This window comes from Sminthopsis crassicaudata, chromosome X, assembly GCF_048593235.1.
Source record: "Sminthopsis crassicaudata isolate SCR6 chromosome X, ASM4859323v1, whole genome shotgun sequence".
NCBI lineage: Eukaryota > Metazoa > Chordata > Mammalia > Dasyuromorphia > Dasyuridae > Sminthopsis > Sminthopsis crassicaudata.
Window position 1 is genome coordinate 30,766,446 of NC_133623.1, and position 16,520 is coordinate 30,782,965.

Consider the following 16,520-nt stretch of genomic DNA (forward strand, 5'->3'; position numbering starts at 1 on the left):
CTAGAACTGGGAAGGCCTTTAGAGGCTCCATTTTATAGCTGAAGGAAACTGAGGCCCAGTAAGGGATATTGATTGGTCCAAAATCACAAAGTAGGAAGTATCAGAAGTAGAATTCGAAGCCGGGCCCTCTAGTATCCAGTCAGAGATCTCTGCCTCCTTTGTGGATTTCTTTAGAAGGGAGTTGTTTCAAATCAAAACAGCAACTATTCTTTATGTAGATAAAGAATACACTTTCTGCTTTGTCCCAGTGCCTACTGGAAACTCACCTGACCATGCCAGCTTAGCCCAAAGGTACCCAGACAGGAAGTCTCAAGATCTAGGTTCTAGTCCTGGTTCTAATCACTTGCTAGCTACTAACCATGAGCAAGTTCCCCTGGGCCCCTGTTTCCTTACCTGTAATATTGAGACAATAATCCTGGCTCCATTGTGGCTCATAGATACATTTTTATCACATGTCAGAGGATCATAAATTCACAGCTTGGAACCTTCTCATTTTACAGATAAGGAAACTGAGGCCCAGAAATGTGAAGGGACTTCCCCCCCCAAGATTGAACAGATATTGTCCTAAGTAGCAGAACTGAGGTGAAAAATTCTAAGGGAGGGCTCTTTAGTGATGCAAGTTCCCTTTTATTTAAAACAATCTTTCTTAAGAGAGCAAGAGTAATTCCAGACGAGAATTTCGGACGATCCTAATACAGACTGAAGCATTTATAAATATCAACTTTTATGATTCTTTGAAAAGCTATCTCAGTCTGTATTAGTTCACCAAATTCTGTGTACCAGTTGTCCCTACCTGAGGGCCAAGTATTACCCATAGCATCCCCAGAGAAGGCTACTGAATTGCCCATGGTCACACAGCTAGAAAGCAGCAGAAGCAGGATCAGGACTGTATTTTTGGAGAGGGTTCTGGGACAATACTCTAGCCCGCCACTAGGTGGCAAGAGGACACCACCAAAGAAATAGACCAGACTGGACCTGTGTGGTGGTTTCCCGGACTTGAGTAGTACTTTCAGTGAGGGAGGTCCTATCAAGGGCATCTTCCTCTGGGAGGGGTCAGTGAAAGAAATACATTTTGTTTAGCTCAAGGGAAATGACACTGGCCTTTATGGGGGGGCGGGGGTTGTGTCCTACAGTGGGGCTCCCATTTCCCTGAGCCTGGATCTTATAGGGAAGATATAAGATCTTCCCTATCCCGGCCATATAGTTTGGGGAGGCCGGTAGGTGGCACAGTGAATAGAGTGCTGAACTTGGAGCTGGGAGCTGAGTTTGAATTCTTCCTCAGATGCTTTCCAACTGTGAGACTGTGAGCAAGTCATTTAACCTCTCAGGGTCAGTTTGCTCCTTGTCTGGAATGGGGATAATAATTGCACTTAAGTCACAGGGTTGTTGGGAGAATCAAACAAGATCAACTAAAACGTGGAAAGTTGTTTGCATGTAGTGCAGCACTACATAAATGATGGCTAGTATTAGGTCCGGCAGAGAAACCTAGAGCAGAGGTGTCAACGTGCCCCCCCTTCTGGTGTCACAACCCAGCCCCCAACACTCCTGTGTATAGCCCAAATCAGATTTGAATTAGAATTAGAAAATCTCTAAGAAAAGAAATTAAAATACAATAAAAGATAGACCCATAAAGGCCTCACCTCAGTGACTAGAAAAGACTGGGCTATCTACAATGGAACCAAGTAGTAAAAAATGCCCATTGCCCTGGTGGTACCATGCAGCTGGTCAGGGTCCATTAATCTGTTATCCCTCTCTTTGCTGATCTCTTTCTATAGTGTGTGTGTGTGTGTGTGTGTGTGTGTGTGTGTGTGTGTGTGTGTGTCTTGGATAAGCGAGGGGTGGCATCTGGATTTTCCCATTCTTGTACCCTATTTACCTAGGGGTGAAGGAGGCCACTAAGAACTTGGATTTGACCTTGGGTCTTCCCTGATTTGGGGACCAACTCTTTCCACTGCAATACCTAGCTGCCTTTTGAGCAGGTCAGGAGGTGTTGAGGTGCATTCTGGGTAGGAGTTCTCCAGTACACACTAGTCTTTTGGGTTAACAGCTTTTTCTTTCTGCAAATTTAGAACAGTCACCAAAATGGAACTTTGCTGACTCTGGCAGCACCCCAGAGACAGAGAATTCTTGTCATGGTCTCTACTGACACTCTCCTCAGTTTCCTGAGAACTTCTCCCCGGTGGCATGGATGGTCACAGGGTAGCCAGGTAGCAAGCCCCAGCTCCTTGCCCACAGTCTTCTGCTCTTACCTTCAGTGGATTAGGTCGGGCCCAAGCAACAATTACTCACCAGAAATATCTTCCAAGTGCAGACAAACCAGTGCCAAGGTGTCCACCTTCTTGTTTACAGCTATGATTTTTTAGGTCATCCTCTTCACTTTGGCCATGAAATTGTAACCCAAAAACAAATTAGTCCCAGAATTGAGCAGGAGAAAGACATCCAGCTGGATTTCATTTGGGAAACTTCACTGCTTTCAGTGATCCTAAGCTGCTTCCTGCTGCAACTCCATCTCCTTAACACCAATATTCTCCTGGCCATGCTCCATGGCCAAGAATCATGGAACAACACAATCTTGAACTAATCAAAATGACAAGTAGCCCAAAGGGCAATAGAAAAAAATCTGTTACATGGGAACACACTCTAAAGCAGAGGCTCGGGAATGGCTTCTTCAGAAGAGTGGTTTAAGAAACATCACCCAGGCCACATGTGTTTTGTCCCTACTGAGCCCAATGGCTTCCTTCCCATTGGACTCAGCGGTACTAACACTCTCCATAGTTCCTTCCCACTCCCAAACAGAAAATCATGTTTCCTGATTTTGGGCAGAGATGCAAGATGCAAGAGATTTTTAGGAAACCTTGAAACCTAAAAGAAATGAAGCTTAAAATTAAAAAAACACTTTTTTGTAATTAAAAATAAAATGACTGAATAGCAATCATCTAAACCAATTAAGAAGGCAGACAACAGATGGAAAACCTCTTCAGGCCAACAGGACGTTGAGATCTTCTGGAGAGGAATATAAAAAAGCAAGAACAAGAGCCACACAAGTTAAAAAACATCACAACCTTCATTGGTGAAGGGAAAACCCAAGTTGGGAAGATCAGGGATGACTGGGTGGCTAGAAGAATGAATGAATGAAAAAGAAATTAAGTGCTTACTATTTGCAAGGTACCATGCTAATGGACAGAAATACAAATTTAAAAAGAGACGGTCTCTGATATTAAAAGGCTTACACGTTAGTAGGGAGAGACAAGATATAGGAAGCTCTCGAGTCATGGCAGATGGCTAAGTTGGAGATCATTAGAGTATAGTTCTATGGATCTATTGAAATATATAAGTAAATTAGGAAAAAAAAGGAAGTGTACATGCTACTTTTTAGTGGGGGAGAATATTCCTTGTAAAGATCTGAAAATCCTTTTTAAGTCAAATGAGAGAACATATGCAAAGTACTTTGAGAATCTTAGAAGGCATCATAAATGTTAGCTGTTATTATTAGCTTAGATGCCAAAGATGTATCATGTATAACTTGGTATGCTCATGAAATGAGCAGGTCTGGTTTATTCAGACACTAATTGCACATTTACTTTTGAAATTGGCTGTGAAATGGTGAGTCCTTTATTTTTTAATGTTTATCTCACTTTAAGTTATATTCCCAGCTCATTCACCAATGTTACAGAAAACAAACCAAAAAAAAAAAATCCCAAAACAAATAAGCCAACAGATGAAATCAAAATCACTAAATCTAACACCCATTAACAGAAATTACAACAAAAACTAAAAAAGAAACAAAGAAAATTGTGAGAAAATAGTACACATCATACTCTTCCATACAATGCAATGTTCGACAGAAGTATTTCTCTATAAGGTAAAGAAATGCAAGTTCTTTTTGTCTCACTTAATAGTATTTTTTCCCAATTACATGTAAAGATAGTTTTCAACTTTCATTCTTGGAAGATTTTAAGTTCCAATTTTTTCCCTCACTCTTTTTCCTCCCCCTCCCCAGATGGCAAACAATCCGATATAGATTATACATGTACAATTCTGTTAATATATTTTGACATTAGTACGGTTGTGAAAGAAGAATCTGAACAAAAGGGGAAAACCAAAAAAAAAAAAAAAAAAACAAACCCAAAAACCAAAAAAATTGAAAATAGCATATATACTTCCATCTGTAGTCAGATCTTATAGTTCTTTCTTTGGGTGTGAATAGCATTTTCCATTATGAGTCTTTTGAAAATGTCTCAGATCATGATGGTATCGCTGAGAAGAGCTAAGTTTGTCATAGTTGATCATTGTACAAAGTTGCAGTCACTGTATAATGTTCTTCGGCGTCTGCTCGCTTCACTTTGCATCAGTTCATGTGAGGCCTTCCAGGTTTTTCTGAGATCTGCATGGTCATCATTTCTCATAGCACAATAATATTTCATCACATTCATAAATCACAGCTTGTTCAGCCATTTCCCAACTGGTGAACATTCCCTCATTTTCCAATTCTTTGTTACCAGGAAAAGATGTGCTCTAAATAGTTTTGTACATGTGGGTCCTTTTTATGATTTCTTTGGGACACAGACCTAGTGGTGGTATTGCTGGATCAAAATGCAGTTTGATAGTCCTTTGGGCACAGTTCCAAATTGCTCTCCAGAATGATTTCTTTTTTAAATATCAGGGATAGATAAATGGTTTTGTAATACTAATACTTCTACTAAACTATTACAGGATGGGTCAGGAACACATCTATGAATTCTAAGGTCGATGTATAGTACAATTTTTTGACAGGGATAATTGTCAAAATTCTAGTCAAAATAGAAAAAAAAATTGAACACAAGAAGTACAAGACAAATGTAAGTGAGACTTCTCCTATATCCCAGTAGCATTTAGATGAAAATTAAATTTAAATGAAGTGTCTACTCTGCTCCCAAATCTTGATCGTTTGATGCAGTTGCCTATGAAAGAATACTCAGAAGGCATCTTCTTAAACCAAAACCCCACTATTTTCAGTGGTGGACCCTTCACAGTAACTGTGTCTGTATGGGTCTGACAACCAATGACTAACCTTGGAGGATGTCCTATCCCTTCTTTGTATGTTTTTCCTGTAGGTGTAACATTATCTCTGTTTTCTTGGAGATAATTTCCATTTTCTCAGATATCATCTCTGTTTTCAGTAGTCCATATCAATATCTTATCTGCTGTAGCTGTGACATTCACAAAAGCTCCAAACACATGACTGCAGTCTTCAAATGAGTTCCCAAGAAGGCACAGCAGCATCTCTTACCAAAAGGGATGGAGGTCACTTCATCTCTGCTGCTCATTAAACGTAATTAGCCACCAACATCCTTCTTTGTTGTGCTTTTGGTTGTGTCTTCCCACACATCCTTAAAAAGTGAGAATTCAAAAGCAGGCCTTAAATAACTAGACAGTCAGACATAGTTGTATAAAGGCCAGAAGTCCTTCACAGTATCAAACTTAGAGATCAGACAAAGGCTTGCTTGCCAAGTTTGGCTCTTATCATTTTTCAAAAACCAGAGTTCCCATCTGTTCTGTGGTAAATGTTTCTCATAGCAATCAGGGATGGCAAGCTCCTGGGTCATTTCACTTTTTTTCTCTTCCACAGGTTGAGGATGAGAATAGAAGTAGTGATGGTTTCCAGGTCCACGGTTACCATTTTAGATCGATCCAAAGGATTGTTTATTTATATAGCTCTGAGGGGTTGAGCCTCTCCCGGTCTGGCCAGTTTAGAAGAAAAAGCAAACCTTGAGAAGAAAAAGCTACAGCACATCACTGAGATGTACGTGCCTAACTTTATCCACATATGTTCTCTTTCCAATTCCTGGCTTAATCTTCACTGGGCCCAACCTTTTGGATTCTGTTGCCCGGTCTGTTGGTCAATTCTGCTGTCAAGTTGGGGGTTTTCATTTTCCCAAACCTCTCAGGGTGCTTACATTTGTTCCCATTGAATTTACTCTTATTGCTTTCAACCCAGTGTTTAAGCCTATGGATTACTTGGAGTCTTTATCATCTATTCAATTTAATTGAAAATATTTCACGACTACTACGATACTAGTTCTCTCACTAAGAATTTCACCATCTGTCCCAGCTATGTCTTTTTCGAGGCTTTTGGTCAGAATACCAAATGGCCCACTTGTAGGATAGAGTTCCATTGCCTCATCTCAGCAAACTCTCTTCCGGCCACTTGGGGCCATTACGGAACACTTTTTGGATACAACCACCCGTGTATCCACCCAAGTGGTCATATCTAAGCACACATCTTCCCATCTTGGTACAAGGACATCGGGGGAAGAAATGTTCAGAAAGGAACATTCTGACATTTTATAGAAACCTGTTTTGGAACAATCTCAGCAAGGGCAAGACGGAGTCATAGCTGCTCGTCTCCTGGAGACTGGCCTCAGGAGCCGCTGAGCAAGAAGCAACATTTTTAGTATTGAAGGCATATGGCCTATTTCCAGTTCATGTCCCCCTGATTGTAGGAGATGGAGACATGGGTCTTACGCAAGCTATGGTGAGCTCTGTTGGAGGTCATATAGAGCTGATAGCACCATATAAGGAAACTGGCTTTCCTGCTGGCATCCATTGCTGGGGACGATAGTTTTCTGGAAAACCATTCATTACACTTATTCTTGATTAAAACAATCCTCTGGCCAGCAGGAACCAAGGCTTCGGGACACAGAAGACTAGAAATTAGGCTGTAGCTTCAGAAAGTACTCTAACTTCTTGGGTGAACACTAATTCTACCTAGAACATTCATGTCATTTTCATCATCATAACTCCTTTACACGGAATCTTCCAAAAGTCTTAGTGCAGTTTTAAACTTCAACTGAAAGGAAATGGGATACGAACAGAAAAGTGAGACAGTCACCGATCTCGGGACCGAGCTTAAGCTTAAAGGCTGCACTAAGACTTTTGGGATATCCTCCATAGCACTTTAAAGTCTGTGACCCTGAAATAGGCACTAAGTAGAGGGTTCTTACCTTACATTGTGTCCTGGATCCCTTTGGCAGGCTGGTGAAGCCCACGAGATCCTTCCCAGGATGATGTTTTCAAATGTAAAAAATAAAATATACACTATTTAACAAGACAAACGATTGTGTTGAAATAGAGTTAACGAAATCTTTTTTGATACCTTCATGGTATTATTAGCCCCACTTCACAATGGAGGATGTTAAAGCTCAAGGGGTTAAGAGATTTGCATAGACTAAATGAACCAGTTCTAGAATTCAAGCCCGGAGTGTCTTTCAAGTCCTGAAATCAAACCTTTCACACTACAAATGGGAATTCATCTGCAAACTCAGCCCATAGGAATTATCACAGCTAACAGTTATATAGTGCTTTTACATTTGCAAGATGCTTTATGAATGTTATTGCATTTGAATTCGGGCATTATTATGCCTCTTTTACAGATGAGAAAACTGAGGCATAGAAAAGGACAGGACTGAACCCGCAGAAAATAAGTATCAGAAGCAGAATTAGAACCCACATCTTCTGATCCCAAATCCAAGCACTTTGGCCACTATACCAAAAGAAAAATGAGAGGATAAAAGGAAGAGCATTCAGTTGTTTTTTACAGTTATGGCCTCATTTTGGGGATTTCTTGACCGAGGCATGGAGTGGTTTTCCATTTTCTTCTCCAGCTCATTTTCCAGATGAGGAAACTGAGGTAATTAAGGTGAAATGACTTGTCCGGGGTCACAGAGCTGGTCAGTTTCTGAGGCTGGATTTGACCTAAGGAAGATGAATCTTCCTGGCTCCAGGCCAGATGCTTTAACCCACTGCAGTGCCCCTTAGTAGGAGAGAGGTAGTAAGAAATGAAGGGGCTCCCAGTGTAACAGCAGGAAGTTTCTTTCTTAGGAATATGACTGAAGGTGATGCTTTCAAATGAATTTTTAATATTAACAACCGGTTACATATTTTATGTTTTGTTAATGAAGTTTTAGTTAAGAACATAGAGAGTCATTCTTCCTTGAAATTAGGATCTTAGGATCTTAGATCTGGAATGAGAAAGAGGCTTAAAATTATCTAGTTAATTTTCTAGAAACCCGAAGAAATGCAGGGACTTGGCCAGGATCCTACAGGTAGCAAGGAGTTGGGCTAGAGTTTAAATTCAGATAATCATGTTTTCAAGTTCAGTGCTGTTCTCGATGAAAAGGGGTAAAAGAAAAAAGCTTGGAATAAGGATATCTTGTTTAGAAGGTGGACGACCCTGGGTAATTCTCTCTCTTTGGGCCTCAGAATCCCCATATAGAAAATGGCTAGGCTGGATTAAGTCAGGGAGTCGGGGTCCTTCCAGCTCTGCTGTGTGAGACAAAGCACAAATACTAGCAAATGATCAGAATCTGTGTTCATCCACTAGTGAAGGAAAGGTGGATCAGTAAGGGCCCAAATTGCAGGCAACTACAGCCATTCTGTTGACTGCAAACACACAATAGTTGTTCTCATCTTTTTACTTTATGTGGAACTCTAAAGCTGACCTTAAAGGTCATTTAGTAGACTCCTCCATTTTATAAATGAGGAAACTGAGACCCAGAGAGCTCAAGGGGCTTGCCCAAGGTCATACAGTTAGTAAATAGTACAGGCAGTACTTGAACCTCAGTCTGCTGACTCCAAATGCATTATGTTTGCTCCCGCACGTTGCCTCTAAGGGTGTCATGGAAGTTTCAGTGGAACCCCTGAAGTAGACTCTTTGAAACTACTACCAAATGGCTTGAAGGCCAGTTTTTTAAAAAGCCTACTGTGTAACAGATTTGCTTCTTTGACTGGCTTCCAACAAAGAAAGCAGATACTTAGGGGTGTGATTCCCCCTGCAGCCCCTTTCATCTCTCCCAGTCTCTAGCTTTTCATTTCAAAGCTATTGATTATAAGATGAAAAAGGGGCTCTCTGAGAACCATGGGTATTTTCCTCAAGCTGACCCCTTCTCAGCACTCTGGAGAGAGCCACCAAAGCCAGATTGTAAGAACTGGTTCTTTTGTCATGTGAGCTACGACCAAGATGATCCCAAATCCCAAATATCTCTGAACCCCTGGACAGGCAGCAGCAGGAGAGGCTTCAGGACTGGGATTGCCACAAAGGCCTTTCCTTCCAAGATGGATTGTTTGGGAGTAGGTGAAGAGGGCCATTCTCTACCTCATTTCTTACCCAGTCTTAATCAATGATTGGGGGCGGCCTCAGTCCAACTGAGGCCTGTTGAAGGTCTTCACTTAAAAAGACCCTGGTCTCCCACTGCATCCAGGGTCATCTCCGGTCATCCAGATCTGTATCTGGTCACTGGCCCCAGATGGCTCTGGAGGGGAAAGGGAGGCCAGTGACCTTAACCAGCCCTCCCTCAATGTAATCCAATTTACTTGTTAGCCACAGCTTCACCTCCCTGATGTGATGGTCCTCTTCCAGAACTAAGGACAAACAACACCCGGTGGTCAACACTGGCCCAATCCCTCCAACTGAGGTAGAAAACAGTTCCTATTGGTGGTAGAGGTTCATAGATATACTACCAGGGAAGGAGAACATGGTCACTACTGTTCAGGCCTGGTTGAATTCTCCATGTTACTGACCTGGAGGAAGGCTTGTTTGCCCCCACAAAGATGATACAAGGATTCTAGGATATCATAGAACCCCCCACTGGGCAGTAGCACTCAGTGTAGAGGATAGATCATCGAGCTTAATGTCTGAGAAGCTCTTAGGTTTGAATCTTACCTCTTACATTCACTCCTGAAAGATCCTGGCCAAGAGACCATAGTTTTAGAAGCAGAAGAGATCTCAAAGATCATCTAGTTCACTCACTTTTATATAGAGATGAAGAAACTGTAGCTCAGAGAGATCAACTTCTCTATTCACAAAACTGGGACAATTGTATTCATCTCCCAGGTCACTGTGTGATCCTGGACAAGTCACTTAACCCCAATTTCTTTGCAAAAAAAAAAGGGGAAAGAAAGAAAAAAGAAGGTTGTAAGAGCTGCAGGTTTGGGATGGGGAAAGGCCCTTTGGCTAGCTCCCCAAGCTGTGCTACCTGGGGATTTGGAGAGAGGTTAGGGCCTTAGGGGAGAAGGCTCTAATGGGTTGTTTACTGGTGCAGGTGAGAGGCCACGCTCCATCCCTGTGATAATGGACCACGTTTTCCAGCCTAAGTACTCTTCTCCCATCCTTGGCATCGGATCTCACTGTCAGAGTCCCTGGGACTGGCACTGACTTGGTGGGAGAGATGGATGGATCCTGGGTTCTTGGGATTTCTCCCTTTCAGAATGGGGACACTTGGCTTGGGGGTGACCTGCTGCTGTTCCTATTCTCTTTTTTGCACTTGAGCTGCAAAAGGGGCCTTGCTGCTCCAATGAGGAGAGGGGAGGGAAGAGGGGAGGCTCGGTTTTAGCAAAAGAATAGCTGAGAAGCTTATTTGGGTCAAGGAATTAAACTAGCCAAGAGCTCTGAAGAGGGTTGCCTATTTCTCCCTAGTCCTGGCCTAGGGGCAGCAGGAAGAGAGAAGGAGAGGAGCATCACGGCTACTTCCCAAGGACTGATGACTGAATATCTGCTTTGGACCAGAGCAACGGTTCTCAGAGTGCGATCCGGGAACCTCTGCAGGTCCCCAAGAACTTTTGGAGGATAGAAGAGGTCAAAACTATTTTCATGAGAATACTGTTTTAACTTCTAGTAGAGTAAATACTGATAGATATGACCCACAGAAACAACAAAATTCTTTTTGGGGTGAGAGGTGGAATCCTCAATTTATAAGAGTGTAAGAGAATAAGAGAAATTAGAGCAAGAAGGAAAAAAAAAGAATGATGGGAAAGAGTCGGGGTTCCTGCCAAAGAAAAGAGTCCATGGGAACTGGATGGAAACCCAACAATGAGCTATGGGAAGAAGCTAACTTTTGCCCAGGGACAGATACTGATACGTCCTTGGAATAAGTATCAACCCCAAGTGAGGTGGGGAACTCAAGGCAATGATTGAATGATACCGGGGGAAGACTAGTGAGTCCCCAGAAGAGGAGAGAGCCATGTGGCTGAATTAAGAAAGTTTCTCTGGTTGAGATACTGGGAACATCTTAAACTACAATTTCCTAAATCCAGGATCCCCCCATTTATTTTGTGATGTTGGGAAGCCACAATAGGGGTCAAGAGGTAATGCTTTCTCATGAAAGTGTCAACCAACCTTGATACAGATTCCCAAACCCTTCTACTTTTAGCAACTTTTAACTATATCCATTATTCTCACTCACCCCGTCCCACTTCAACCCAGTTTATCAAGATTCCTTAGAAATCATGATATCATTGCTTTAGAACTGGACAGCACCTCAGAAGTCATCTAGTTTAACTCTATCATTGTACAATTGAGGAAACTGAGGTATAAGGAGGCGCTTATAACACAGTTGTATTGGAAAATAGAATAGAATAAATCACTCAAGCAAAAAAAAAAAAAAAAGAAGAAAGAAAATGCTCATTGAATGAATGTACAAATGAATCAATGGATGAGAGTACAAAAAAGGAGGGAAGCAGCGAGATGGAACAGTGAATAGAATACCAGCTTTCCCCGAGTTCAAATCCAGCCTCAGACAATTGAAATTTACTAGCTGTATGAACTAGCTGTAGTAACCCTGATTGCCTCACAAAAAAATTAATTAATCAATCAATTAATTAATTAATCAATGAAATAAAGTCTTGTGAAACGAATGTATGAATGAATCAATGAATGAGAGTACAAAAAAGTATCACAGGTAGTAGACATCACAAACCCCTGACCATGATCTTCTAAAATCAAGCCTAGTGCTGCCTGGATATTTTGCTCCTTTTCGTGAACATTTATAAATATTAAAAAATCTCTGTTGAAAGAGAGCCAAATTGTAAAACTGATGGAGATATTTCTGTTCTTTTTTTATTTGAATGTAACAAATTTAGCGTCTTAACTGGGGTGGGTGGGCAGGGGTTCTTATAATCGCTCCTGATTTCCCCCAGCAGGATTAAAGAAAGGAAGCCACAGAATCCCCCCGACCTTTCCATTTCATGTACTAAACGCAATTTCTAGAGGTGAAAGTTTTCTTTATGAAACCATCTTTAAAAGTTGCTTAAAATAAAGGTGTTGAATGTTGATGCAAACAGCAAAAATGTGTGCTAACAGCCAGTCTGCGTGGTATCATCTGGGTACTTTTTCTGCTACATTTACTCAGAATGTGACTAAAAAGCAAAGCTCTTGCTTGATGTTCAGCACCCTTGATTTTCCAGAAACAAAAAACTGAAAAGTTTTTTGATAAAAAAACTTTTTTGAAAAAAAAGAAACAAGAAAACTGGTTTATTGTAGTGTATCACAGTAAGCATGGATGGCCCTTTATTGATGGAGCTTGGACAGAGGAAAAAGCAATGGACTTGGAATCACATGACTTAGCTTTGGGTCCCCATTCTGCCATTTGCTAACAGTTAGCAAGTTTCCTCATCTGTAGAATGGGCTACAGGGTTATTTTGAGGCAAGTGCTTTGTGTGAAGCAGCAGAAACAGCCCTGTATTTGGAGTGTGAGGGCTTAAGGTGAAACTCAGCCTTACTTGCACTGTGTCAACTTGGAGAGGTCATTTCCTTAGCAGTGCAGCAGGTTTGGCTTCTTTTATAAAATGTCAGGTTTAGCCTAAAGGAGAAAATGGCCCTTCCAGCCCTAGAGCTGTGGGTCTACAAAACGGGAAGCATCAGGCCAGTGTGAGCTGACAGGGAATGGCTGTGGCCTTAGTGGAGAGAGGGGTGTTGAGCCATGCCTTTGATACACACTGGCTGAGTCAGCTTGGGCAAATCATTGACATTTTCAGTAACCCTGTAAATTACAGAAGAGAAAAGGGGGGAAAAAGAAGGAAGGAAGGAAGGAAGGAAGGAAGGAAGGAAGGAAGGAAGGAAGGAAGGAAGGAAGGAAGGAAGGAAGGAAGGAAGGAAGGAAGGAAGGAAGGAAGGAAGGAAGGAAGGAAGGAAGGAAGGAAGGAAGAGAGGGAGGGAGGGAGGGAGGGAGGGAGGGAGGGAGGGAGGGAGGGAGGGGAGAATGTGCTAAAGATCTACTATGCCAGGAAACATGCTAAGCACTTTACACATATTATCTCAACTGATCCTCACAATAGCCTGAGGGGTAGGTACTATTTTTGTCTCCATTTCACAGAAGAAGAAACTGAGTCAGACAGAAGTTAAGTAGACATGGTCAGGGTCACACAGCTAATAAGTGTTTGAGATTTGTGCTCAGGTCTTCCTGACCTCAGGCCCGGCCTTTTATCCACTGTGGCACCCTGTTGACCTGGACTGGTAGAGAGAATTTCCCACCTGTGGTTTAAAAATCACAGATCTGGACTTCAAGCCCTTTCCAGCCATCTGATGACTTAGCACTGGAGCCCTTTGGGCTTTCCAAGTCCTCCTTTAACTCTGCTCTTTGGCACTTGCTACTCCAGACGAGTAGAGAGAACTCTTGCTAGGGTGAGTAGGTCTCCGAGGAGGAAAGGCCAGAGGCCTGTAGCTGATAACTTCTGATGGGGCTGAGCCCGCCCCGGGAGGGACTGAAACCTTAAACTTCAGGCTGCTCCAGCCTTTGGGTCAGAGATGCTGAGACCTGACAGCAAGGCCCCAGGTGAAAACGCTGGGGGGTTGCCAAGGACTTTAGGAACCCTGGGGGCCACCAAGGCCTGATGTTTGAGAGGCAGAAAGAGGCCTGAGAGAACAGACAGGATTCACCCAAGGTTGGAAAGGAGCTCATGATTGTCTCCCAGGCTGATGCCCTTTCTACACTGCCACCATGGTGTTCCAGAGGCCTATTGGATGCCTGGGAGTGGGGGGGGGGAACCTGCCATTCTCATTAGGAGTCAGCTTCTAGTTGTTTACTTACTAGACATCCCCACAGTTCACTTTGGCTAACTGATTTTCCTCCTCTCCTTCCTCCCTTTATTTCTTCTTTGCTTCCTTCCTCACTCCCTCTTTCCCTCCTTCCCTTCTTCCTCCCTCCCTCCCTCTTTCCCTCCTTCCTTTCCTTTCTTCCCCCTTTCATCTTCTATAATTTGCTCCTCATTTGGGGTCATCATCCCAGGATCTGCTTGGACATTCTGTTGGGGAGCCAGTGGCCCTAACACAGGGAGATGATCCAATTGATCTTTGATCCCTTCTTCTTCCAAATCTAGGTCTGGATTTCTCACGCTAACGATAACAGGCCATGCTTTGTAGCCCCCTTCTGTGGCTTTGGGAACACTTTCCCTCTATGATCCAGCCTGTTTCTTCCATTACAGAGGATAGCACTCCATCAGCCACCCATTCCCCAAAGGCTTCAGGGCCTTTTCTGTGTGTGTGAGGATTTCAAATCTCCTCCCTCCCCCACCCTTATAACTAAACACAAGTATGACCTGAGAGGTCATCTAGTCTAATCCATTCATTTTACAAAGGTACCTTGGCAGCTAGATGGTGCAGTGGTTAGAGCACTGGAGCCAAAGTCAGAAAGCTGTTGTTATTTAATCATTTCGGCCACATCTGATGCTGTGACCCCATTTGGGGTTTCCTTGGTGGAGACATTGGAGTGTGTGTGCTATGTCCTTCTCCAACTCATTTTACAGATGAGGAAACTGAGGCAAACAAGGTAAAGTGACTTGCCCAGGGTCACCCAGCTAGAAAGTGTTTGAATCCCATTCGAACTAAGGAAGACAAGTCTTCCAGAATCCAGTCCCAGTGCTCTGTGCACTATTGGCACTACTGTAGTGGCTGAAGTCCTGAAGGAAGACCTGAATTCAAATTCAGCCTCAGTCACTCACTGTGGGATTCTGGCCACTTATCCTTTGTCTGCTTTAGTTTCCTCCTGTGTGAAATGGTGATAATGATTGCCTCTTCCTTCCCATGGTTATTGGAGAGATCAAATGATGATATTCACAAAGCAGTTTGCCAATCTGAAAGTAGTAAAAAATACTAGCCATTATTATTACAGAGGAATCCCAGGGAAGGGACTGCTTAAGTCACACAGGTAGTCATTAGAAGAGCCAGGATTTGAAGCCTGAGCCTCTGACCCCGAACACAGCAACCTTCCCATTGCACCACACTACCTGCAGCTGAGCCCACCTGGCTTCCTCTTGAGCCACCACTGACCAACGCTCTGTAATTTTTGACAACTCTCACCTTCTCGGACTTCAGTTTCCTTTGACACACGATGGGGCGTTTGGATTTCCTACTCTCCAAGGTCCCTTCCAGTTCCAACAGATCTCTGGTTTGTTTTAGAGCAGCTGGGCTAAAAACAGGGCATTTTAATTACTTAATTAACCATAGGGATAGGAATAGGACCTGGGACTTCCTAGGTATGGGGCACACCCCAATGAGGGAGCTGTGGAGGGAGTTCTCATCCAACGCAGGCCAGCCATCTGTGCAGCCAAAAGCCTCAGTCAGCTTCCTGGGGTGATGAGGGGTCAAACACCTCTGTCAGCCATGTGCCAAAAGCCAGGATGCATCAGAATCAGACGTTCAATCCAGATCTTCCTGGTTCCCAAGGACAGCTCTCTATCCATTGCACCAGGATAGGTATTCCGCTGTGACGTACAATTCTATCCAGTGGCGCTTATGATACGTTATCTAATGGCCCAAGAACACCCGTCTCTACCATTTCATCTCGGATCATTTGAGCCATCGTAGAAAAACTCGAAAGCAGAAGGGATTTTGAAGATTGTTTTTCTTTATTTTCATCTTCCAAAATACTCTACACATCTTATTAAAGCACATCAGCACAACAAACCACAGCTGGTGATAGGAAACATCTTGTATACATAGAAAAGAGCAGACAAAAGTCTTAGTTGATTGTCTTCACGGTCCACTTCCACCCCTCCCACCCTACCCCGATTACAAAGTACTTTAAAGAACAATTACAAACATATCTGTTTGGTATCAGCGAGTACCAAATTAAGATTCATCTGGAATGCCGAGGTTTTACATGGAATGCTTCGATATGTACCAGTTGTGGCTTACTCAAGCCCAGAGGGATCACCACCTTGGGTCAACTGAGTCTGAGTTTCTTGGACAAAGATCCTCCAAGGGCACAGCTGACTTCGATTTTAGAATTATGCAGCAAACCAATGAGGCTTTGCGCCCCTGAGAGCCTTGAGTCTCACATCTGGCAGAGAAATACTCTGAAGGTAAGATGACAAGCCAAAACCATTGGTGAAGTCTCAAGGGAGAAGAGGGAAGAAGTTTTAGGCTGCTCCCCCCTCCCATCCCCAAGCTACCCAATGTGGAGCTCCCTCCAATTTTTCCAAAGAGATGACTTCAATACAATTCCAGGGAGTTTCCTCCACGCCCACCATAGAGGTAAAGAATGGAAGTAAAAAATGAACCTGAATAAAATCATTTAGACACCATTGATGTCTAAACTACTGAGCTGTTTCCACAGGCAGGACAGTGGTTTCCAGCATGCTGGTGCAGGAGAGCAGCTGCCCTTATGAGTCACTGGATTCCCTAGGCCACTCTAGCATAGGCTTGATTTGGGCCTTCAAAAGTCCGTGGTCTGATATAACAAAGTTTCTTAAACTGTTGAGTTGCGACT

General features: G+C 42.9%; 1 pseudogene; it reads right to left on the reverse strand.

The window, feature by feature from the left end:
* Window positions 1–4,854: 4,854 nt before the first annotated feature.
* On the reverse strand, window positions 4,855–5,659 carry LOC141549003 (eukaryotic translation initiation factor 4E pseudogene; annotated as a pseudogene).
* Window positions 5,660–16,520: the final 10,861 nt, after the last annotated feature.